This window comes from Dasypus novemcinctus, chromosome 2 (assembly GCF_030445035.2).
Source record: "Dasypus novemcinctus isolate mDasNov1 chromosome 2, mDasNov1.1.hap2, whole genome shotgun sequence".
In the NCBI taxonomy this organism is placed as follows: Eukaryota; Metazoa; Chordata; class Mammalia; order Cingulata; family Dasypodidae; genus Dasypus; species Dasypus novemcinctus.
Window position 1 is genome coordinate 60,950,272 of NC_080674.1, and position 27,030 is coordinate 60,977,301.

Here is a 27,030-nt window from a genome sequence, read left to right on the forward strand (position 1 = left end):
CTAGCCCAGTCCTTAAAATCTCTCATGTGATTCTCCACATCCTCCTGAGCAGTGGATTAGTAGCAGCAAGTAGAACTGAGCCTTGCTCTGTCTGCCTCTGATTCTTTTCCTACCCCTGAATCCTCCTTCCTGGGATTTCTCTCATGTCTCTTCCTTCTCTTTCTCTCCTCAAACAGCTGCATTTGTGGGGATAACTTATAGTTTTCTTACAAGATTTTTTTTCATGTATGTTGCCTCTCCAGTCAAACAAGATTCACAGAAACATCTGCTTGTTGTCGTGAGTGGAGAGCAATACTGTGGGGCCTGAACAGCAGTGGAACAACAGCATAAGTTAAAACCCAATAACCTTAAGGCACTTTCCAAGGCAAACATGATATCCTCTTTTTTAAAATAGCCTAATGCTTAACTCAGCTCAGGCCTCAATGTTTAAACAACATAGATTGTTCATATGAACAATCCTCATATGGTAAAGGAATAATTTTTCCCCTCATCCAGTTTGTTATGCAAACATTCAAAGATCTTTTAAAATCAAAGTCTATTTTCAAATGAATACTTTCTTCTGGCCTCCCCAGACTGACTATCATTATGACTTTTTAAAATCCTTCCTACTTCTTTCAAATACTTTACCCTTATTTATGCAGATGTTAATTTAGGTTTCATCCTAAAACACAGATACACCATGATTTACTTGTTTAACAGCATAAGAAAAGGCATGTTCCTAAGCTTCTGGGGAATGGGTCATCAATATTGATGAGTAAATCTACTACTTTTCTCAACCCAACCCACTCCCCACTATTCATAACTATTCTAACTTTTTCAGATCCCCTGACACCTCTGACTCTTCCATCTACCCACTCACTCTCAGTCAGATACTGCCTCCGACTTTACAGGAAAATAGAATCCATCAGAGAAGTACTCCCTCATCTTCCCTGTACTGAGCTTGCAAGCATGATGGGCACTCCGCAAATGCTTCACTCCCCATTTAAAGTTCATCTCACTTCCACCTGTGATTTATAACTAAACCTACCACCACCACCCCATTCACCTTCTCATGAGCCAATACTATTCATTATCCTTTTTCTCTCTCAAATAGCTGCCAACTCTTTCACTTAAATGCTTACCATTGATTGTCCTTTACACATGCTCAAGTCTCTCTGTTCTTGTATAAAACCCTTCACCAAATGCTACATACTTTTTTTTTTAATGCTACATACTTTGTTTGCTATTCTGTTCCTATATGCCTTATCTATTGTCACTGTATCCAATCTCACAGCCTCTCACACTCACTCTCCACCCTGCTTTAATCTGGCTTTTTCACCATCCTACTAAAAAATAACTCTTGCTATAATCACTGATGGCTTCCAAGTCACTAACTCAAAAAGACTTTTTCAAACTCACCTTTTGTGAACAACATTTGATATTGTTGGCCATTCCATCTTCATCAAAACTCTTCCCTTTGTTTCCATGATTCTATAAGTTTTCTTTCTATCTTTTGGGACACTCCTCTTTCTCCCCTTCGTAATGTAGCCATGGGGACACTCTGGTGAAGAAAACAAAGGAGATTCCGGAACCTGCTCTGTTTTCTTCAACATGTCTCCCCAGTGCTTAGCAAAGCACCTGGGACCTAGTAAGCACTCAATAAATATTTGTTGAATGAATGAAAAAATGAATAAGCTGACTATTTACTATTTTGTTCTCAAAGCTATTTACCTTTAAAATGCTTTAAATGTTCTCAACATGGCAATAGATTGTTAGCTAAACCTTTTATCATTTTTCCCAGGGTAGCCAATGTCTGTCCTTGTGATAAACTAGGAGCACCTCTACTGTAGGAATTATGTTCATTAGTCTTTGTATCCCCAGGACCTACCACAGTACCTAAAACATGGCGGATACTCAAAAAATATATATTAACACAATGGAAGAAGTGTTAACCCAAACTCATAGAAGCTCTATGCAAAAGGGGAGGGTGAATGAGTGTGTTCTAGGGTTAGCTCTCTGGACTCAATGCTGGTTCTATCTACTGATTGTGTGACCACGGACAAACTCCTTAGTTTTTCCAGGCCTCTATTAAATAGGCGCAATAATACCCAACCCTCATGTAAATACTATGAGATTAAATGAGATAATTCTTTTGAAACTTAGTACTTATGGAGATGATTATTTTCAAACAAACAATATTAAACTGACTTGAACCCTCCTGAGGCTCTATAAAAAAAGAGTACATAATTAATTATCTCCTCACACAGCCCTGCCTGCCAACAACACTGTTAAAGCACAATACAGCCTACAGATTGAGCAACTGGGATTTATTCTCCATAGCTCCATTTAGGGCTCCCTAAATGCAACCTAGAACTCCATCATGTGCTCCTCAGGCCTTTTCCTGAGGAAGCAAACCCAAATCAACATCCCATGCAGATTAAGCCACTATACACCATCACATGCCTTCCAGGCTAAAATATTTTGATGTAACCACCAAATCATATTGGGGGGGAGGGAAGGGGAATGATAAGAGACTCATCGGGTAGCCTATAAGCCTTTATACTAATTCTCCAATCTAAAGTTTCCTTAATATTATGTACCTCCCTTGGGTATCCCCAATACTCAAAATCATTAATTCACGATTTCTCTCATTTGGCCACAAAATAAAGTATAAGGATTAAATATTATCTTAAAACAACTTCAGAAATAAGTTTCCATGAATGCAAATCTACAGCAACCATTTCAAGGCACAGAACAGACATCCTAGATTAGTATGAAGAGATATAACTTAGCTACATATATTGTAATGTTGGCCTAACGTTCATTAATGTATTAATGAATTTTTATTAATATTCACCATACTAAATATGAAATGAAATTCATATTTGTTTGATCTACACAATGTAATGTTGTTCTCACTACACTGAAACAATTTTTGTACTAGATCTCAGTAAATATTATAATACTCTCATTTTATAGATGCAGCAATTAAGCAATCAAAAGCAAAATTATGCCCTCAAGGCCATACAGAGATTTGGAACCTGTTATAAGAATAACATTGTGAGCTGGGGTGATAGAACCTGTTCAGATCTTGGACAAAAATATGAAATATCTCTCAAGTGTGCAAAGTTGATCTCAAGCCATGCTACCACCATGCACTTCCATCTGCCTGACCCATTACCTCACGAAGCCCCTCTATAACACAGGATTTAAGACCAGCATGTTCTTATCTCTCATTCCCCATGTAAACCGAAGAAACTCAGCAACCAGGAGTCCTGCTGTCAAGACATTAACAACTCATCTGATAAACTAGTTGATTCCAAAGCTAATAGCCAAAGGACATTGTGGTGATTTCATCCCATGTAAAAAATGGTCTTAGGAAACAGACATCATGAGGAGTCAAAAGTCTTGACTTTGTTGTATGAACCATTAATAACTCTAATGATAGGAATTTTACGACACATGGAAGCATCAGGAAGTATAAAAATGAACTGCAAGGGTGAGGATGGGAAGAAGAGTTTGAAGACAACAGAGGAGTTTATACCACTTTTTATTTTATTTTTTTAAAGATTTATTTTTTATTTATTTCTCTCCCCTTCCCACACCCCCCCCCCCCCAGTTGTCTGCTCTCTGTGTCCATTCGCTGTGTGTTCTTCTGGGTCCGCTTCCATCCTTATCAGCAGCACCGGGAATCTGTGTTTGTTTTTGTTGCATCATCTTGCTGTTTCAGCTCTCTGTGTGTGCAGCGCCATTCTTGGGCAGGCTGCACTTCCTTTCACGCTGGGTGGTTTTCCTTACGGGGCGTGCGTGGGGCTCCCCTATGCGGGGGACACCTCTGCATGGCAAGGCACTCCTTGCGCACATCAGCACTGTGCATGGGCCAGCTCCACACGGGTCAAGGAGGCCCAAGGTTTGAACCGTGAACCTCCCATGTGGTAGGCGGACGCCCTAACCACTGGGCCATGTTCACTTTCCATATACCACTTTTAAATCACATGTGTTGATAAGTGATTCCAAGATTTTTTATCCAATCTGCTCCATATGGGTAATTTCTACTTTATCTCTACCCTCAGAAACTTTTCTTGGAGCCTCAGGTACCTACAGTCAATCACCACATACATATAAAAATGAACCCATCAGTTCTTAGCAAAGCCAATCTTATATTAAGAATATTAAACAAGAACTCCATTTACTTCCTCTTTGTTTAACTGGGAGGCAGCATCAAAGACCTTTGTATCTCAGATCAGGCAAATTTGGGTTTGCATCCTGGTTCTGTCACTGATTGTCACCATGGGCACTGGATATAATAGGCATCTAGTAAGCATGCTGTATTAGTGAGGGTTCTCCAGGGGAACAGACTGGACAGGAGAAAATATATATATATATATATTTTTTTTTAATATTTATATATATCTATAACATATATATATGTAAGTACCATGATATTTATTATAGGAATTGAATTATGCAACCATGGAGACTGCAAGTCCAAATTCTGTAGAGCAGGTTGCAAGCTGGAAACTCTGATGAAGGTTCTCATGAATTCCCCCAGAGAAGCTGGCTGGCTGAAGTAGAGACAGAAATTTTCTTTCTGACTGCTGAAATCATCAGTTCTCTTTTTATAAAGACTTCCACTGATGGGATGAAACTTCTTTGACTGCACTGATGCAATCAACTGACTAATGACTTAGATCCACAAAATATCTTCAGCGTAACAAGCAGGCCAGTGTTCGCTTGATCAAACAACTGGGCACCATCACCTACCCAAGGTGACTTAACCACCACAGGTGCTATGTGTGTTTGTGAGGGAGGGGCAGGAGGGAGTTAAATTAAATAATGTACATAAGGAAATGACACCTGATGATCACTCAGAGAATGTTATTTACCTCATGTCCCTACTCTCCCCTGCTCTCCTCTTCCCTTCCCTTACAGTGTACGTTCCTCATTAAAGAATAAAGCAGAATGTCACAAAACACACCTCATCTTGCTCACTTGACATTCAAACATGTCAATAATTAATGGAAATTATTTTACCTCATTCCCTTCTCCAAAAGAGTTTTATAGTAAAATAGGAAGACATTGATTTGCATAACAAACAGAGCACCCTGCTCTTTCAAGGGACACTCTATTGATAGACTACACTGGCAGCTCTAACAGTAGAGTGTGAAGTGTCACTGAGGATCTGGCAACATCAGGGGACTAGCAAAGACAACACTGAACTTGAGGACAACTGGAAGGTCAAAATCCTGTGCACAAGGACAAAGGGAAAAAAGTATATTCACTCCAGCACTGAGAAAATGATACCTAAAGGAGATTTTGCTCAGACTAGAAAACCCACAGAGATGGTTTTTCCAGCCTATCAGCTGGAAAGTCATTTTGATCCACATGCAATGGCAAGGAGGTGAACAACAACAACAAACAACAACAACTGCAAGAACCTAGTGAAGCTCCCTAGGGAAATAAGCGCTATAATATTACAAAAAGCATTGCATTTATGGAGTTCACAGAACTAGAGAGTGTATATTATATTTCTCTGGGAAGGCTGGGATTTCTAAGCCTTAAAAGCAAACAAACAAAAACAAGTCATCTTACCCCCATTACAGGTCATTTTGTCACCTTCACTACTCCCTAAGCTGATACCTGAGTTGTCTAAGCCAAGTGAGAAATGAAAAATGGGCAATCGACTTAGACCCAAATGAGTGGTAAGACTGTTTCTTTGGGGCCAGAAGGAAAGTAATTATGGTGAAAATAACCTGGACAACCTTCCATTTATTTAGTTGCAGTTAGGATAAACTGCTTCTGAAACACCTAAGACGCTCCCTAATTTGTAGGTAGGCATGCAGATCAAAGAATTTGAACTAGTGGCCTCTGAAATTCTGCATGATTAAAGACTACCAGAACCTTCAATAAATGACTATTTCAAAAATTAATATTGTCCTTTGTGGGAGGCAGGTAACAATAGCTTTCCTTTGATAACAATCTACCAGATTTAAGACATGAATGAGTAAATGTGAAAAAAAAAGAGAAATAATTTAAGAGAACTGTACAGAACTCTCCTTAACTCTCTTTTACTTCAATTAAACTTTTTCAATTTTTGAGATCATTGTAGATTCACATGCAGTTGAAAGAGATCCATGTACCTTTTTTTTTTTTTAAGTAATTACCTAGTTTATAGGGCAATTCAAAGAGAAAGCCGCTGCTGAGCTAACCAGGCAGCATTCCATGTGACATCTGACAGGCCCGCATCTTATAAAAACTATAGTACAACATAATAACCAGGATATTGACAGAGATATAGTCAAGATACAAAACATTTCCATCACCGCAAGAATCCCCCATGTTGCCCTCTTTCTAACTACACTCAATTTCTTCCTGCCTTACTCTCTCCTTAACCTCTGGCAACCACTAATCCACACTAAACTATTTGCCATTTCACAAGTTTGTCATTTCAAGGATGTTATATAAATTGAATCATATTATATGCAACCTTTTGGATGGACCTTTTCACATAGGTTGTTGGGTACATCAATGGTTTGTTTCTTTTATTGCTGAGTAGTATTTCATCAGATGGATGTTCCAGTTTGTTTAAACATTCACCCGTTGAAGGATACATGATTCATTTCCAGTTTTGCACTACTATTATGAATAAACTGCTATAAACATTGGTGTACAGGTTTTTGGGCAAACCTAAGTCTTTGTTTCTTTGTAGTATATACCCAGGAGTGCAATTGCTGGGTCATAGGGTAGTTGCATGTTTACTTTTTAAAGAAATCGCCCAACTGTCTTCCAGTGTGACTGTACCATTTTGCATTCCACCATCAATGTATGAGTGATCCATTTCTCTGCATCCTTGTCAACATTTGGTATTGTTGTAAATTTTTTTTTTTTTTATCTTGAACATTCTGATAGATGCTCCTGGCTCTCTTATAAAAGTAAAAGTGAGAATAAGAGCAAAGACTTGGCTAAAATCAGGTATAACACAGAAAACTTTAATTAAATTTTGCTATATGTTTTTCCTAAAATCTGGTCAGCTAAATTAAGAAAATCGCCCATCAGGAAATTTAAAGAATTAAATAAAGAGATCAGCCAATCAGGTGACCCAATTTCAGCAAAACATTCCATCATGTACATAATGTTTCTCATAAATCTAGAATATTTAATTACCATCTCCTTTAATATGAATATTTGTTATTGTGATTCTCTTAAGCAGGAAGTCTTGCTTATACAGAGCTTCTTGCTCAGTGGCACTGACTTAACTGATTAAATAACTCTTGGTTTATTTCTCACCCATTAATAGCCATTATGTTATTTTACCATTGGTTACACTGCATTTTTGCTTCTATCTTAACAACTACAAGCTTAGGTCATTTTTAAAGTTATTCAAGCATAGAATGCATGAACTTTAAATCAAATTATATGAGCCAAACAACTGTATCTTTCCACTAGGGATGGGAACAGTAAAAAGTTCCCAGGCTTTCCCTTCTACTTTGAGATAGGTTTGCTCAAGAAGCTTTCTTTGTCCCTGGGAAGTCTGAAAGTTATCACGTCTTCCTCTGCTTGAAAATGAAAATTGTTTGATAGTATCCACTAATAGCAACCCATGCACATCTATGAAACAGCTATTTCACTCCCAGGTATATACCTAATAGAAATATATATATGTGGGTCAAATAAGGTACAAAAATGTTTTTATCTGCATTATTTATTTATCAATTTTATTGGAACATATTCCATACATTCCATTTAAAGCAGGGGTCTTAGGCTTGAATTGAAAATTTTAAATAAACATTATTCTTGTGGGAACAGGTTTGTGCAGATGTGATGTATTTATTAAATAATACACAGTAGTATGGACTTAGTAAGGAGTCCGTGTTTTTCACCTGAGAAAGGGGTCCGTGAAATAAAAAAGGTTAAAAACTCCTGATCTAAAGTGTGCAATCAGGGGAAGCGGACTTGGCCCAGTGATTAGGGTGTCCGTCTACCACATGGGAGGTCCACGGTTCAAACCCCGGGCCTCCTTGACCCATGTGGAGCTGGCCCATGCGCAGTGCTGATGCGCGCAAGGAGTGCCCTGCCACACAGGGGTGTCCCCCGCATAGGGGAGCCCCATGCGCAAGGAGTGCACCCCGTAAGGAGAGCCGCCCAGCGTGAAAGAAAGTGCAGCCTGCCCAAGAATGGCACCGCACACACAGAGAGCTGACACAACAAGATGATGCAACAAAAAGAAACACAGATTTCCGGGGTGACTGATAAAGATAGAAGCAGTCACAGAAGAACACACAGCAAATGGACACAGAGAGCAGACAACTGGGGGGAGGGAGAGAGAAATAAATTAAAAATAAATAAATAAATCTTTTTAAAAATATATGAACTAAATATGGAGGGAAGTGGACTTGGCCCAATAGATAGGGCATCCACCTACCACATAGGAGGTCCACGGTTCAAACCCCGGACCTCCTTGACCCATGTGGAGCTGGCCCATGCTCAGTGCTGACACACACAAGGAGTGCCCTGCCACACAGGGGTGTCCCCGTGTAGGGGAGCCCCACGCGCAGGGAGTGTGCCCTGTAAGGAAAGCCACCCAGCGCGAAAGAAAGTGCAGCCTGCCCAGGAATGGCACTGCATACACGAAAAGCTGACACAACAAAAAAAAACACAGATTCCCGTGCCACTGACAACAACAGAAGCGAACAAAGAAGAACACGCAGCAAATAGACACAGAGAACAGACAAACTAGGGGGGGGAGGGGAGAGAAATTTTAAAAAGTGCAGTCAATGGCATTTGGTATAATCACAGAGTTGTACATTCATCACTTGTATTCTTTGTACTAGTTCCATAGTGTATGTAACCCAAATGTCCATCAACAATTGAATGAATACCTACAATGTGTTATACCAAAAAAAGAATACTATACAGTAATGAAAAGTAACTAACTACTGTTATATGCAACAATACGGATGAACCTCACAAACACAGTGTTGACTGAACTGTCAAATAGAGTACAGAATGAATACTTCCATTTTTATAAACTTAAAAATGGCCAGATTATATTTGCATTGACAGGATAATGAATGATAGGGAGTATGAGAGGGATCTCTGGCATCCTGGTAATGTGAAATTCCTTTGTCTGGATAGAAGTTACAGGGGTGTGTTTATTAAATGAAAATTCAATCACACTTATGATTTCTGTATTTTTCTGTATAAATGTCAAACATCGATAAAATAACATATATGTATGCTCACACGCATACAATAAAAGAGGATGAACAAAGGTTAAAATAATAATGATAATAATAATAGTAATGGAGAACCTTCTCCAACCTCCACCTTAAGCAATGGTCACCAGCCATCTCACAAAAGTACAGTCCTGGTTAGCGGGCATTAGGATTCAGAGTCCTGGTCTTAGGAAGCAGTTCAGCTGGCAGAGCACCTAGCACCAGTCACTGGGAGACTTTGTGATTTAACCATTTCTGCACAGTGACTGAGTAAACAGAGGGGTCATATGGGAATGCTGTTACCAGTACTGGGATAAGAAAATAGTAATGTCCTGGGACAAGTATCCTTTTCTGAGGTTTGTAAAAGGTTTCAAACACTCTAAGAGTCAGTACTGCAGGCTCTCCAAAGGAGAAAGAGGGGGACCCAGAAGTGGCATGTCACTCTGCAAAGGTACACAGTGACCACACTGCATCACACTGGCAGCTACAATTACATTAGACAGCAGAATATAAACTTTCCACAAACTAAATCTTGATTTGTTACCTTAATGCTAGAACTTCTTTGAAAAAGTAATTAATTACTAAGTTACAATGGAAGTTCATTCATTCATTCTACGAATACTTATTAAGTACCTTCTATGTACCAGGCACTGTCTTAGATGCAATGGAAAACAACAGAGACACAAACCCTGCCCTCAGGGGGGTCTTACAGTCTAGCAAGGAAGACTGATAAATAAGCCAAAATAATTAAGTGTGCAAATGGTAAAAGATAGGGAAAAAACAAATGTCACCTACAGCTGGAATTAGGAAAGTGTTTGGGTTTCCCTGCCAACAGAGAATTCGAGATGATTGGAAAGACCAGGCCTGAGGGGCGCTGACCATTCCAGGTGCCTGGCCACACAGGTGGAATCATTACCACACCAGAAAGCCCAGAATGGGGCCACGCCAACAAGGCACCGTGCCAGCCGAGCAGGGAAGGCAGGCTGGCTGACAGCCATTCTAGAATCAGCGTAATACCCAGAGTTTGTGTCATTTAAAGAAAAAAAAAAAGGAATTCAGACAGCAGCATAAATGGTGATTTCAATCTTGAATAAAAGCTCTGTCTGGGACACTAGAGTCCATGCTAGACAATGGACAGCAATTTACTGGACTGACTGGTGGAGAGGTGAGCTCAGTGAGCTGCGCAGCCAACGTATCTGTTTAGAGCAAAACCCTCACAAATGGATCAGGAGTGAGATGTCCCACTCAGCACACTTTACAGGGAATCCCTCACCTAAACCAAAATTATACTGTATATCCCACTAACGGTAAAGATGAAAAGGTTGTTTATTCCACTATCTTGCTCAAAAAATATTTACTGCATATCATTATATGTCAAGCACCAGGCTAGGTGCCAAGAAAAACTGGGAAGGAATAAAAGCCAAGATGCTGATAACAGACAACCCAACAAAGTAGGGGGGAAATGGGTTTTGAAGCCCAGTCACCTCAGGCTGAAATCCCAACTCTACTTCTTACTAGTTCAGTTGTCTTGGTTGAATTAATTCCCCTAAACCTCATTCTCCTGTCCCATAACCTGGAGATAAAACCGGGCAGAGTTGTGCAGGACTGAATGAGATAATAAGCACCTAAGAAAAGCCTGGGGCAAGACAAACACTAGCACTGGCTAGTTCTCTTTGCTGCCCGCAGCTCCCAGAGCACTTGGGGTTCTGATCTCCTGACCCTCAGAGCACACAGAACTGTCATCCCCATCTTCTGTGAGAGGAAACTGGACAGCTACAAGGGCTTGTTCAAGCGGAGGATTTGTTGTTTTACCTTAGAGCCTCCACTCTGCTTGTTCTGGTAGTAGCCCCCCATTTTCCTTTGGGAACCTCCTCTTCTACTCTTAGTTCTTGCACCTCTGATGAGGCCCACCGCATGCTCAGTCCTAGTTCTGAAAGGAGTTTGTGACTCAGGCCTCCTCAATCAGAGGCTCACATTTCCCTGGTCACTGGGACTAGTTCAGAGATGGGTATGTGATCCCATCTGAGCCACATGTACTGAGCACCTTGTTGGGCTATTGGGAGCTGGCCATCTTTTCTTTTAATGGTCCTGAATGTGGGCAGAGTGAGCTGCGAGTTTCTGGGGTTATCACATGGACCCTAAGAAGGAGGAGAAACAATAGAAGCCAGGTCTAATCAGAAAGAGAAACTAATAACAGTGTTCAAGCTCTGGGATCAAACCACACCCAAAAAAAGACTACTTGTAGACATTTCAGTTACATGAGTCAATAAATTCTCCTTTTTGTTTAAACCACTGTAAGGTGTATTTTATGCACTGCCAATAAAAAGAGCCCTAGCTTATACCTTGTATTTCATTGATTTCAATATATAAATTTTTCACATACATTCAGTTCTGAAATTAAGATGTCTCCTACAAACAATAGTGTCTTCTTATTTTAATTGCCAGCATTCTTTCTTTCTTCATGGTACATAAAATGTACATCTAACAATCAATGGCACACTGAATTTGTTTCCAAGGTTAAACAACCTGGTCTCTGATTGCAGAGGTAGAACCCAAACTCAGAATTTTTTTTCTTTTAGTTTCAAGACTCAGTCCCTTCTCTTGAAGACTCTCCTCACTATGAACATTTCAGGTACATAGGATATTAACAGTATAGCCATTTTACTTGGAAAATCTCTTTTATTCAAAACATTTTTATCCACAGTCCCTATGAGAAAGGCTTTCTTGTGCCTATTTGACTGCAAGGCCCTAGGCAAGAATACAAATTGAGGCCCTCATATCATCTGTTTAAGTGTTTTTAAATTATAAATTAAGCTTTAAAAAAACTGAATAATATCTGACCTTGAAAAATATACCTTCAGAAGGATCTGGAAGGCCAGAATTCTTACACACCTCTGAGTACTACACTTGAACTTAGAGGTTCAGAAGGAAGCTGGTACCCCAGGCTCTGGCCACCCTCTTTCTCTTCCCACCAACTCCCTCCCCAATGTGATTTACAAGCACATGTATGACAACTGCAGGACAGCAGCCATCTGTCAACTGTCCCTGCAAACAGGTGCCTCTGACCCCTCCTTGGGTGGAGCACAGGCAATCTGCCTCCTGAAGGACAGACTTGTTCTTGGGCAGGAAATTCCAGGGTCCAAACACACTGACAGTGGTCTTGAAAGGTGGGGGAATGGAGGTGGTCGTGATTCCTTGGCCCCACAGAATACTTACCCTGTGGGGAAGGGTATGGCTAGAGGAGGGCTGGATTGGGGTCCTCTAAAGTGCTGGGTTAAGCAGGAGAACCTCTGACTCAGCATAAAGACTTAGAAGTAAATGCTGTGGAATATGAGAATTTTTAAGGAGCAATCTTTTACCAGACAATTATCACTGTGTTTCTACCATAATCTGTCTCCCAAAACTACCTTACAACTACAGCTGTGGTATAAGAATTTTCCTCATGTCCTTTCCTCTTTCTGCTTTGAAACTCACTCCAGATCTCTAAGTTCAAGTTCTTGAGGACTTGCTTATTGCTCTGTACATCCCAAAATAGCCTTTGGATAAAAGAAATAAAGTCTTACCTAAACTGCTTTCACCACGGTTGCTGTTCATCAGTGTGTGGATTTAAATAAATACTTCAGCTATTCTTAATCATACTTCACACAATGACAATTTTAGAAGTGGGAAATATTTTAGACATCTAAGATCAAGTCTGAGAAATGGCACTCATAAAATTACAAGAAAAAAACTGACATCATCCAAAGGCTGAGAGATGATCTTTATAGCTGCATAATTGTCAAAAAAAAAAAAAAATTCATTCAAATGAACAATAACAACAAAACATTTTTAAAAATTGTCAATTCAATGGCCATATATAGATACAGCCATGAGTCATTTAAACAATAGAATCCTCACTCTGTCAAGAGATACATGATTCATTAGTCAGAAGGAGAAGAGTAAAAATTACCAACAAAAAAATCCAGGGGTATGTTATAGGTTGAATTGTGTCCCCCCAGAAAGATATGTTCAAGTCCTAAGCCCCAGTGCTGGGACTATGATTCCATTCAGAAATGGATCTTTGGCAAGGAGATCAGTTAAAGTTAGGCCAAACTGGATTACAGAGAGTCATAATCCAAAATGGCTGGTGTACTTATAGGAAGTAAATGGAGACTGGGAAGAAGGCCACATGTAGATGGAGGAGGCAGAGGGTGCACCTACAAGATAAGGAATGCCAAAGAATACTGGCAAACACCAGGAACTAGAAGAGACAAAGATTCTCCCCTACAGCTCAGATGCAGCACAGTCCTGCTGATACCTTGGTTTTGGACACCTAGCCCACAGTATTTTGTTATGGCAACCCTAGGAAACTAATGTGTAGTAGGATACACTGAACTCAGAAATTATAATCTGTGCTCTATGTCAGAGTAGACCAGGGACAGGGTGCTGCATTCCAGGGATGTACAAAGCCTGGTGCAACTTGCCCAAGCCAAAGTTGCCTCTTAGACCAGGGCAATAAGGTCAACAAGCTAAATGGTCAGAAGGAAAGGCAGAAATCTGTGACCTTCTTTAGTTGCTTCATTACAAAGATCTCTCAACAAGGACCAGCTGTCTCGGCTGTCTCTTCTCCCATTCCTAGGTGTGACTCGCTTTCCTCACTGATTCACTTCAGGGCCCAACTTTAACATGCAGATGCTAACCTGCTGACATATCCCCAGGGCTAAAACCTCAAAATACAAAAAAAGATGAATATTAAGTACACTTGGGGCCCCAAGGACTAATGCCATTAAACTGTCATCATTTCCCACCAAACGCTATTTCACCCACTCACTTGATGTACATCTGCGGCCTGTTCACACTGCATATGGCTAAGGACCGCAAATGCCTCCCTTCAAAACTACCGCAGTGTGTCTGGACGAGACTTCTGTTGCAGTGTTCGCTCCTTCTTAGTTTTAGCTCCGAACCCTGTCACCCTAACATAAGGCCTACAGACAGAATCAGAAGTTTCCAAGTATGGGCTCCAACTTCTTGATGTGTGCCCTGAACAAAATATTCTTTAAAACTCTAAAATGCCAAAAGATCCACACCATCACTGCTACCTTCAGTCCTGACAACATTTTAAACTAAACAGAGAGAAGAGTTTGTTCCAGAGGAAAAAGCCTTTGGGCCAGCGGAGGCCCTAGTCTCTCCCAGGAGACTTTCTAAATAGTTAAAACTCTTGCCAGGAACTCTTTGTATTCTGAATACAATAAATGCTGCCCTTTAATCTGTTGGCTGCTCTCCTGTGCACAGAGAAGATGAGGGGGCTCTGGCTCCACCCACACTAGAATATTCTGCATTAATGTCTAGAAACTAATGATTAAATTTCCTGCTTTCTTTGACTTTTCTTGGCTAAATAATATCATTTCGGTAATTCATTCAAAAAGAACTTACAGAATGAATTTCTAAAACACTAAAAGGAATGAAAAGAATAGAGATAACTTGGTCTATCTTTTTAAGAAGCTTAGAATATTGGTATGAAGGGAAAGAGCATAAAAAATACAAATAATAGACTGCCATTCAGGTCTGAGGAGAGTAGTTTGCAGAAGCGCCAAAGCAATAAGGGGGGAGCAAGGCCTGTGCTTTGGCGGAGGGTCAGCAGGGCAGGGGAGGGGAGGACTCCGCGCAGGAGCTGGTGCGTGGGCTCGGAGCAGGGCTCCTGACCTTTTGGGGGCAATGGATCCCTCTGTTAGCCTGAAGCCTAAGACTTTCTCAGTGCAGTATTTAAAGATACAGAAAACTGATAGGATTACAGAGGAAACCAATTACTGTATCTCTGTGATTGATGCTTGCTTTGAAACTGTGAATTAGTTCCAATGTGACTGATATATTAGGGAACAATTTGAGCCTAGCATGCATTTCATGTTTGCTTAAGCACCATTCAGCCCACAAGAAACACTAGATGAACAAAATACTGCATCCAGCTGAACCGAGCTGCAGAGGAATACAAATGCAGAGACGCCCAAACTGTCAGCTACCAGCTACCTCGGTTCACCACGTGTGTGCTGTGAGCACCCATCTCCACCTGGTGTTACAACTTAATGTCTGATTTCAGACCACCCTCCTTGCACCACCTCACTATAACTCACACGCTGTACCGCTACCCCTCGCTGTCCACTTCCACAAGCAAACTTCAGCTCTTTCTCAAGATGTGGTACCCTATGGTAGGACTCATACATTTCTTCACCATTTAACACATGTAAAATTGTGCTACCGTTTTTCTTAGGTTCCTATCTTGTTTTCCTTAAATGTGTCATTGACAAAGTTCTGAGCGGCATGCCACCAGTCCATTTTTCCTGTGAGCCCTGTGTTTCTTACCTGCGACTTTGCACAGCAGGGTGAATCTTAGGAACATGGATCTTGCAACATAGCAGGACTGACTGTATATTTTCAATGTTTTAAAAACAAATTTGTGATACAGTAATATTAATAAGATTTAAATAAGATTTATCAACTGGCCAAATAAACCACTATAACTTCAAAGTAGTGATAAGCATAAATGATACAACTGTCATATGACGTGGCAATGCTGTGGTATCCATTATGGACAAACTCAGAAGCAGGTACTACTAATATTCCTGTAGCTTTCTGCCTACATTCATAATTGAAGCAAGTGATAAATTTCAGGTAGAACTGTTAACAACAACAATATATTTTTGACCCAGCCAGGCTCACTGATGCCCCAGAGCCTATTCACCCTTCAGATTAAGAACCTCTCCTATAGATGGAGTAGAGGATGAGGAACATTCCCGTCAAAGAAGCAGAATTAGGCACGAGTATAATGTGATGCAAACTGTCTAGCTGGAACCAATAATTTATGACAGAGAAGAGGGGAGAGGAGGAGAGGAAGAGGAAGGGGAAGGACAAAAGGAGAGAGAGAAGGACATCGGAAGGACAGAATGAACCATATGCCAATGCCAAGTCCAGATATAATTTCCTTGTGACTTTCACATGTAAGTGTTATGACTCCCAGGTCATAGGACTTTCTGTCCTAGCTACGGTGCTAAATTACTGAGTCATACTCATATCATAAATCTCAACCTTCCCTGCCATATCTGGATGTTGTCATTCCTTCCCAGTATGCATTCCTCAGGTTCTTTTTCTCCCTTGAGTAAGATATAATGCCAAGAACACTTGAATTTGTCTGTTGCCTGAAGAGCTCCCCAATTTTACCCTCTTGAAGACTTAGTGATGTATCAATCATGAAAAGGCCAATCCTGATAATTCACATTCCGGTTGGCTGATTAATAGTCCCCTATCGATCACTGCTTCTATTGTGATCACCCACCCTAATCCAGCTTCAATGGTCCCAGCTAATAATTATCATCTTCCAATTTGAGAAGCTAATAATATTATATAACTTCCTCATCTTATCAGTTTGTGAGGGAGGGAATAGAATAATTATTGTAAATCACATTAAAGACTTTAGGCAAAGTACATGGCACATATCCCAGCAGCCAGCAGGATTACATTGGTAAACATCAAGATTCCTAAGTCATCTCCTGCTCTGACTCTATGCCAAGACTTCTCACCAGGCTTACACAAGACATGTCTTCTAGTTCCCCTTGATCTCTGTTCCATTGTGGGTTCTGATTCCTGTTTAGGAGGCACATACCCAGGACACCTGAGCCACTGCCCCAGCAGACTGCTAACTCAACTGAGTTGCTGTGGTGGAAAGAATTCTGAAGGGGAGGGACCTGGGTTCTCTTACTAATACATCAGTATTTTTGCAGTAGTTTCAAGATTTCCCAAGTAAGCATCAAGGGAAATGGGGGAATGAATGGGACTCTGCTCTTCCTATCCCTGCTTCTCCCAAAGCCATTCTGTTTTGCCTGTTTTATATTTGTGCATTCCACATCCTTTTAAAAATACATTCCATTTACAAGCAAACAAAAGTCCAAGGTCCCTTCTAGGCCCCGCCTTCCGAGGCACTAATGGCCAGCGCAAGACACTCCAAAGGCTTGTTCTGGGTCATGAACAGAGTAGACCGCAACCTCTGTGCAATGAGATTTGAGAAATAAAAGAAGCCTACCCCAGGTCACCTCCTTTCCATGCTCCTCACAATCTCCTTCACACTTAGGAGCTGAAGATACATTCTATAGATCATTAGCTAATAGATTAGCATGCTAAGTCAGTTTTACCTATTACCTCAGTTTGTCAGCACAGACACTAGGCAGGGCTCAGGGGCTGGAGCAGGTTAACCACTCGGGGCAGGTTAGCTTTGGTGAGCTAGGAAGGAAACGAAGCCAGATTGCAGGGACGAGGCGCTATTGCTCAGACCAAACACTAAGGACTTATTTCCAGGTAACTGTCCTACCAAGCTTCCTTTACAAGAGAAAGGGAAGACCAAAGTCTAAACAAATGACTTACCCAACAACTCTTCTAAAAATTTATTCTTTTACATATAGTAAGAAGAACCCACTTAAAAGCTTCTTTCTTGGGCTTTGCTGAGCAAGTCCTTTTTTTTAAGATTTATTTTATTTATTTCTCTCCCCTTCTCTCCTCTCCCCGCCCCCCCCCCCTGCCCCCCATTATCTCCTCTCTTGCTCTCTGTGTCCATTCGCTGTGGGTTCTTCTGTGGCCATTTGCATTCTTGTCAGGTTGTCAGGCAGCACCGGGAATCTGTGTCTCTTTTTGTTGTGTCATCTTGCTGTGTCAGCTCTCCGAGTGTGCGGCGCCACTCCTGGGTGGGCTGCTCTTTGTTCACATGGGGCGGCTCTCCTTGCAGGGCACACTCCTTGCACGTGGAGCACCCCTACGTGGGGGACACCCCTGTGTGGCACAGCATTCCTTGCGCGTGGCAGCACTGCATGTGGGCCAGCTCACCACACAGGCCAGGAGGCCCTGGGTACCAAACCCTGGACCTCCTATATGGTAGGTGGACACTCTATCAGTTGAGCCACATCTGCTTCCCAAGTCCTTTTGCCTCAAAAATGTAAAGATAAACTAGAAGCTATTCATTTTCATTAGTACCAGTTTGAATCAGGGGAGTCTGTTCTTACACGTTTGTTATTATTTTATGGCCATTCTGAGGAAGAGCAAGCATGAAACTCTTCTACAACTCAGAAAAGTTAATTTTCTTAAGGGTGGAATTGGATCATATTCTTTATGGTTCCATAGAATGCATATCACCTATTTCCAAGTACCTAATTACTTCCTGACTTGCACGCCTCCACAGCACAGCTGGGCAGCAACCCGCCCTGATAGAATTCTATATTAGTTTACAAATTGGAACACCGAGAATCCTAGTCTTCAAAGCAGTCTTGCTTATTTTATTCATGCACAAGCTAGTAAATTTCTCGTTTCATATAAAAACCCCATTTCCCCCCCTTTTATGTTTTCTCTGAAAGTCTAAATGGTGGGTGGATGCTACTGAAGATCCACGGCTGTTGCTTGCCTTTTCCTTTCTCGTCTTTCCTCCTCTGTCTGCCAATTTCACTCTTAACCTCAATTGTGACAGTTCTTGCTCTGGCAATACCCTGCCTAAGTAAGGTTGACAGATAAAATGCAAGATGACCATCTATATTTTAATTTAACATAACCAGTGAATCATTTTTAGTATATATGCATTAACTTAATTTGCTAAATCTGGCAAACCTATTCCTGAGCAACAATCTACTATCCATCTTTTTCCTCCTTCCAAGTGAATAAAACATTCTCATAGAAAGTTATGGCATAGTTTTACTATGCCAGTTGCTTAAAATAAAAATTCAAAGATCAGTGAGTGCTAGATGCTGGGGGTGTGGGGAGAGGTTGGCTACAAAGGGGCACAAGACAATTTGGGGGGGGGTGATAAAAACTATCTTATGTATTGCTTGACTCTGCTAGTGGTTACATGGCTGTGCATTTGTCAAAACATGAAGAACTGTACAACAAAAAGGGTGGATTTTACTGTTAATAAATTACACCTAAATAAACCTGACTTCAAGAAGTGGAAAAATAAATTTATACTACCCAATCTCAAATGGGCTTCCTACATTTCAGATATTTTATTCCTCCCTGGTTAATACCAGAGTACATGTCCCACAACAGCTATTCCAAAATTATTTTGTTCTCCCCAAGCCTGCAATTTCAACACCTCATCCCTCTCTGAAAATTGATTTGTTCCTTCATACAGCGAGCATCTAGTATTAACATTATCTGTGCAAATCTCTGGGAATACAAAAATGAAAATGGAGTCCCTACATGAAAGTCATTTACTGGCTAGCGGGCAAAGTGAAATGGATGAAAAACAAACAAAAGCAGCAAAACAGTCATGCAAAGTGAAAAATGCATAACAGGTCATTACGAGATGTACCAAACCGCAGAATCGCACACACTACAGTCTCTTTGATAAACAGGAAAAGTTCAAAATGTTCAGCCTTCGAAGTAGGGAGTTACACAATTAGACACAGGAGGATGAGTTCCCAGGGAAAAACAACAGATGAGAAGCTGAAGAGCTGAAGAGGTGAGTCAGTACAAACTATGAAAGGCCCAGTCATTGCAGTGCTCATCAGAATTCCTGCTTGAGTAACAGAACTCGACTCTGGCTAGCTGAAGTGGAAAGGGGGGACTCTTGGAATGAAATGATGGTTCACAGAAGCAATGGGACACTAGAACACCAAACATGGCAAAATCCCAGGGCACACTGGATGCCAAGGAGCAAAAATCACAGCAACCACCCACAGAAGGATTCATGACTAGGCCACTGCTGCTGCCCCCAAAACCAACGGACACCCCCACCACTGACACCAGAAATAAATTCTAACCTTTGACCTGCTTACTCCAGATCCCGACAGGAGAACCTGATTGGCTGAGCCTGGTCTCACATGACAGCTGCCCAGCTACTGGAGGAGGAAAGAACACCTCCCTGAGGTCAGCCCTATAGGGAGCTTCTCAGACTAAGGAATGGCTCAAAGCTAGTCAGAAAATGACACCTGTCAAACTAAGTACACTCTTAGAACAGCAGCCAGGGCCCATACAGTTTAGCTTGCCTTATCTTCCCCATCTGGGGAGAAAATCTCTTCCTCTTCTTCAACTATCTCACTTTTAGAATGTCACATTTTAGATGGGATGATATTCTTGTATATCTTTGGTTTGTCTTCCCAACCCAGGATATGCTTTTTTTTTAAGGAGGCACTGGGGATTGAACCCAGGACCTTGTACATGGGAAGCAGGTGCTCAACCACTGAGCTACATCTGCTCCCCAGGATATACTTTTTGCTTTTTGAAGGTTGGTATTTCCTCTTGTTCCTCTGGCTTTCTATTCCCCTTGCACTCAGCACAGAGCCTTGCACAAACCAGCTGCCTAATACATGCCTGTGTCTGCAGGGATGTGTTCTGAGGCCACTCAGCGCGTACAATGGAAAATGCACCACATTCAATGGGCAGGATCAAATCCCTTGCAAATCAGAACTTGTACTTCAGCTCACAGGGTAGTCTTGCCCTAAAGACCTCCACCTTGAACATAACCTCAGTTAAAACCAGCCAGAACCACCAAAGATTTTATCTATGTGAATATGGCTTTGGAGACACGTAAGAACTAGCTCGAAGCATCACAGAGGCTGCCATGAGCTCCCAAAAGAGAACGAAACTGGGATCTGTCCCGCTGTGCTCTGCTTAGGGAATCCCTACTTACAGGGCCTTTTCTGATCTACATAAACTAAGCAAAAGAAATAGCCTGTGGATTACCAGTTGTTTGACAAACTAAATAAAAGAACCTGAAGAGCATCCTAATTTTTTTTCTAATTCAAGGAAGAGAAACAATTTATTTCACTGGGCTCAGGAAGAAAGGGGATTACCTTTGTGGAGTGGATAGCCTCTCCACCCCATTTGCACACAGAAATGTTTAAAGAGGTTATAATGGGAATTTTATCTCAGGTCTCAGATATTACCCTGGTACAATAGTTTCTTCTTTAAACTATGACTCAGGCATGGAGAGGCTTCAATCCTCCCACCTGTCTGGGAAATCATAATAGCCTTCTTTCCTGAAGAGGGATAGAACAGAACACAATCCCATTATACCCCTTCACAAAGCAGTTACAGCATTAAAAAAAAAAGTATCTGAAGACACCCTCACATTTGCAGCCAAGTCTTTAACCACATAAAGTTTGCAGATTAAAATGGATATTAAATTGAGTTTTAATGACTATTCCAGATAAGAGGTATAATGAAAAGTTGTACAAAGACAATTGATAATAATATGAATTTCTACAGACATTGTCCTCAGAAAGGGGCATAAAAACACAAGTATCAGCCTTTGTTCTCCTATATGTAACAGAACTGAGAAAAAATATTTTCTCAGTCCTACATTCCTTTGAGTTTTATTCTGAGCTTCTGTTATCACCCAGTGAGTAAGTAAATGCAAGAATACACTCCAGAGAACTGTTTTATTTTCACAACTACACCATAAAGAAACACTAAACCAAAAAGAAGTCAGACTCCCCTTTCATTATGTTTGACCATCTAGTGAGTCAGAGCAGAATCCCGAAACGGTTCTGAATGGAAAACGACTGTTTTTTGGTTGCTTTGTTTGTTGTCGTTTTTGCTGAACTCAAGTCCATAATTCAAAGAACACTAAAAAGCATAAAATTCTGGATCCCAAAGGTCCAAGGCCATCTCACTGAACCCCTGTTGTTTTACAGGAGAGTAAAGAGAGCATGAAGCTGTGGAGTGACCTACCCTGGGGCACACTGGCCACAAGCTCCCCCCGCTGCCCTACCTTTTCCATCCATGCCGCAGAGACTGTGGTCCTTCCCTTTCCCAGAACTGGCCACAGCCTGTTTCTGAAGAAGCCTGTGTGCCAAGAATAGGGTTACAAGCAGTTGGTTCGGGCTAACCCCAAGGTGGAATTGGAAGGAGAGGTAAAAGAGCTGTGGTCCCTGTGATTCTTTCCTGGTTTAGGATTCTCATCACAAACTTCCCCTTCCACTCTATTCTCTATTGCCCACCCTCTGCTCACCTCTATGAATAGACCACCACTACTCTAGAAAAATTTAGACTCAATTATGATTAACAGAATTCAAATTCCTGCACAAACCTTAGAAGAACCAAGGGTTAAGAATTCAAAACTCAACACAGCACCTTGTTAAGACTTAAAGCTGAAAGCACTTTTACCAAATACACAGAGCTTTTACCAAACAAAAACAATATGTTGCCATTAACCTACCTTTAAAAGAAGCATCATCCTTGAATTGCTCAAGAAATCCAGGGCCAAAGCTAACCCAAAATAGGAAAGGGCCAAAATAAGGATTATGAAACTCAGAGCTATGTGCCAGCTTGAAATTCTGTAGAGAGTGCTGGAGTTAACTTGCCAACCAAAAATGGATACATTTGCCTTTCAAACCCCACACTAGTATTTTCTGATCAACATTCCTTTAGTAGCAGGGAAATACAATAAACAGCCCACCCAAGATTTCCACAGGTCTTAGTTGCCTGTTTTCCTGATTCTACTATACAGAGTAAATGCAAGCAATACATTTGAAAACCCATAAGAAGATGTTTGCTTCTTTGGAACAAAGTAAAGAGCCAATGTCATTTTCAACCTCTGCTTTTGAATAGCATGGGACATGGATATAACCATGAGGCCATGGAAGGGAGAGAAGAAAAAGACTTGGTACTTGGTTAGTCTTCTGCAAGATGAAATGCCTCTTATTTTCTTGGAGATAAGTTTCCTCAGCTGTGAAATGTGAAGGTTAAAGTAAATGCTCTTTAAGATCATTTCTTGCTTTGACATTTTAGCAATCTACAATTCTTAGTGTTCACATACTTAGTTTTCATTTACTTCATTCCCTCTTCATTTATGCTTTATCATTTAACATTCACATTAAAATGTTGACATTACCATGCAATGGGTAAGAGTGTGAGCTTTGACTCACACAGTCTGGCTATGTGAACTTAAGCTTCATTCTGTCCTTAAAAGAGGTCACCTATCTCAGGGTTGTTCAAAGTCCTGACATCACATTAAATGAGAGCATGCATCCAAAGTGCTGCAGGCAGGGCCTTACATGGAGAAAACACTCAAAATCTCTTAACAGCTATTACTTTTTAGTACTACATCTTTGAGACCTAGATTTAAACATGAAGAACATAATATTGGAGTAAACTAGGCAATCCTTAACTTCTTGAGATCTATAAATGTTCTTTCTGAGAATGAGTGTAATTGGAAAGTCAATGTGGAAAAGATTAACAATATTTTAGAACTAGAAAAGCTGTTATTTTTCATACTGATAAAAATCTTTCAGGGGAGAAATTCCCTGGACTTAGCAAAGTGCTACAATAAATAGTGTGTTCTCAAAAGGCAAGCAATTGAAGAGGGCACTTTGACAAAGCCTTGTGACTTATCTGGATGGAATTTTTATCTAATGTCTATGCGTCAAAGAAGACAGCTATATGACTTTTCTCTGCGGGCCTGTTAAGGCATCTTGTCAAGCTTTTGATCCTCTTAAATTCATTGTTTTTAATGACAGGCTATGGCAAACAGCAAAAATGCCTGACTAGACATTATGAAATGCTTAAATAACTAGCAACCTGACCATGGTATGGCACAGAAAAGAGGAGGCTGTACCGGAAACAACCTCCTGGCACCCACATACACCCAAAGTATATTCACGAATAGAAGTTGCTACTCTGCATATGGTATCAGTGAGGATGAGGATGATGTTAGCGATTATTGAGCATGTACATGCCAAGATCACTCTAAATGTTTTAGACACAGTGCCTCCTGTCCTCCTCATGACAACTCTGCCAGTCTTAGACCCATTCCTCTCTCTTCCCTGCACTGCTCTGTATCACAAAGAGGCTGCGTTTGGGTAAAGGGTTGGAGAGTGGGAAGGTAGGAAAGCCAGGGTGTTACTCCCCTCTCTCTGCGCCTTGGGCAGAGTCTGAGGCAGCCAAGGGGTCTGCTCCATGGTGCCTCCGCCGTAATTCCAGCTTCCCCCAGGTGACCCCAGCCCATGAGCCTCAGTAACAATGTCTCCAACAGATTGTCTCTCTAGACCAGGGTTAGTAGATACTTTCTGCTATTGCTAACATTTGGGTCCTCTCATGACTGTTTTGGCATCTTAGCTCTTCCCTTACCTGCCTAACCAGTTAGATTCCTGCTAATTCAAATACTTAGGTGGTTTATGTTTCCTTTTTTAGACACTGACTGCTGTAGAACCTTTATTATTCTTGTTTTATGGTTGAGAAAATTGAGAAGTAGCTTGCCCAAGATTACAGATAGGAACTGGCAACTTTGGGTACTCTAATTCTCAAGGCAAAGCTCTTGGTCACTATATTATATTGTCTCTTCTTAATGAGGCAATGTGAAAATATAAATGTCAGAAGTAGAGTGGACTATATAACTACAAATTACCCCTCACATAACTATTACTTTCTTAGCAATCCTCTCTCACAGGTCATGGCCAGGGGCTTCTCTGGACTATGATTTTGCTTGGAAGCCTAAATGTATACATAAGTCAATGACAATAGAGTGTTCCATTTACTATTCTTGTTCTTGGATTTTCCTGGGCTCCTTAAATTTTGTTTTTACAAAGTGAGTGTAACTGGGTATCAATATCTTCTACAGCAGAAGGTTAAATCAGTGGTATATCAGGCAAAGGAATTCATTTGACCAAAGAAGTCATAAAGCCCTTCTGATTCTCCGAGTACTTTGTCTACAAAACATTTCTCTTGAACTCTATTATTATAGCCTATCTAATGAAATCTTTATGCAGCTTTCACCGACTAACTCAGTCTTAATACCAAAGTAACACAAGAAATAAATGACATACAATATTTAAACACACACATGTGAATTTACACAATTTTAATTGCCCACAATTTCTGGCTAAGATTTTCTGTATAAGGGAAGCTATTTATGCAGGAAAGATAAATATATACATATATATATACTCTTTTATAAAGAATTTTGACATAATTCAACCATATTTTTACATAGTTCCTTTAAAAAGAAATACATTTCAATAAATGTATTCACTTTTAAAATACAATTCATATACCCTGTTTCCAAAAAAAGGGCTAATGATTTCCTGGTTATTAAGGTAATACAGGCATATTGTAGAAAAAGTAAAAAATACAGAAGGTATAAAGATGAAAATAACAATAATCTATCACATATTAAAGTCTATTAATGGTTTGTCTTGCTTCCTTCCAGTCTTTTTACATTGTCCACATGTTTTTTACATAGTTGAGAAAACTAGAAATAGTTTTGAGTCCTGTTTTTTTTTAACAAATCATTAAGAGAATTATTTTTCATTTAAATAATTTTAAATATTAATGTGTTAACTAGTTGCATAAAACTTTATCAAATGGATAAACCAATTTTTGAGTATTGAAATGTGTCCTATGTTTTAAAATTATATGCAGTTTTGCAGTGAACATACTTTTTGCAAAAATTTCAGGTTTTCCCCTAGGCTCAATTATGAAAAATCAATGTAATACTTCTAAAATTTTGTGATAATCTTTCAACAATCTTGTTTTCTAACCAAAAAAAATCAAGCTTACTCTCACTGAATAAAGTACAAAGCTACACGTTCAATTAAAAATTTAAAATTGATGACTATTGTTTTCTTCCACTTGTCATTTCCTTTCAAATTGTTTAATCTTATAAGGAAAAAGAAATGAAGACATGCAACATGCATGAATTGGTAAAAAGTTTTTGCATTTGCCAGGATTTTCCCATTTTCATCAAGATCCTGATACTAATGAATCACCTTTTTCATTTGTCTCACCCCTTCTGCCCTTTCTAAGGGAAATTCAACGAGAACGTCTCCTTGGTGCTGAGGGGCTCTGACAGTCCGGAGTATGTGAGAAGAGATGGCAGTCTACTCGTGACATTCTTAAAGCAGGCTGAAGAAAGTAATCTGACACATGATTGTTCTGTAAACCCGCAACTTCTCTAATACAATAATAATAACTAAATAAAGCAGAAACAAGAAAAAAATCTAATAAGAAAAAAAGTAATCTATTGACATTCAGAAAGCAATCTGCAGAAAGGAAAGCGTCAATTTTCTCCCTATATTCACCCCGTAGAATTTTAGAAAATTATTCAGATGCTGTTCTCTACCATTTCAAAGTACCATTATTTACTGCCTCTTATAAAAATGACAGGAAAATAGGTCCAATCCATTTCCCATACTTTTGCAAAATCCAGAGCAAATTGTACCCTAATATTCATTGCTGTGTCCAATCCACTGAGCAGGAGCTATGACTCATGGTGAGATATTAAGCTACACTCACTAGGCTGGACTTGGCGCTGCCAGTAACTGTGAGATCCGAGCAACTCGCAGCAACTCAGCATCTCAGTTTTTTTCATGGGCAAAATAAAGGGGCTGGGCTAAAGAATATAACCTTTTGTGCTCTAACATTCCATGGTTTTATTAAATCATTACTTTGAATCTTTACGAAAGCATTGCTTTTTAATGCTAATTTAGTATCCCATCTATTTTTCTATATCCCAGTTTCCCTAATCAATCAAATGCCAATGATGGTATTCTGCCAACTTTGGTAATGACATGATGTAGAATAATTATTTAATCCCTTAATTCTTTCCACAAATTTGCATTACCTGGCACTGTTCTAGGTACTGGGCTTGAGGTGGTGAAAAAGAGAAAGAATGCCCCTGTTCTAGAGTTTATATTCTGAATTGTGAACAAGTGACCAAATAGACCAACAAAAAGATTTCTGACAGACAATTAGTCAGGGCGATGGGACAGAATGATTAGGTAAGGACAAAGCATGCAACTTTCAGTAGTGTAGTCCAGGAAAGTCTTTCTGAGCACATTTAAACTGAGACCTGAATCATGCACAGAAGCCAACATGTGCAGAGCCTCCAGGC

At 40.2% G+C, this 27,030-nt stretch overlaps 1 protein-coding gene across 1 annotated transcript in view; it reads right to left on the minus strand.

Annotated features, from left to right (window-relative positions):
• PDE4D (phosphodiesterase 4D) overlaps positions 1-27,030 on the minus strand; it is a 1,544,760-nt gene that overhangs the window by 1,432,140 nt on the left and 85,590 nt on the right. The window lies entirely within an intron of this gene.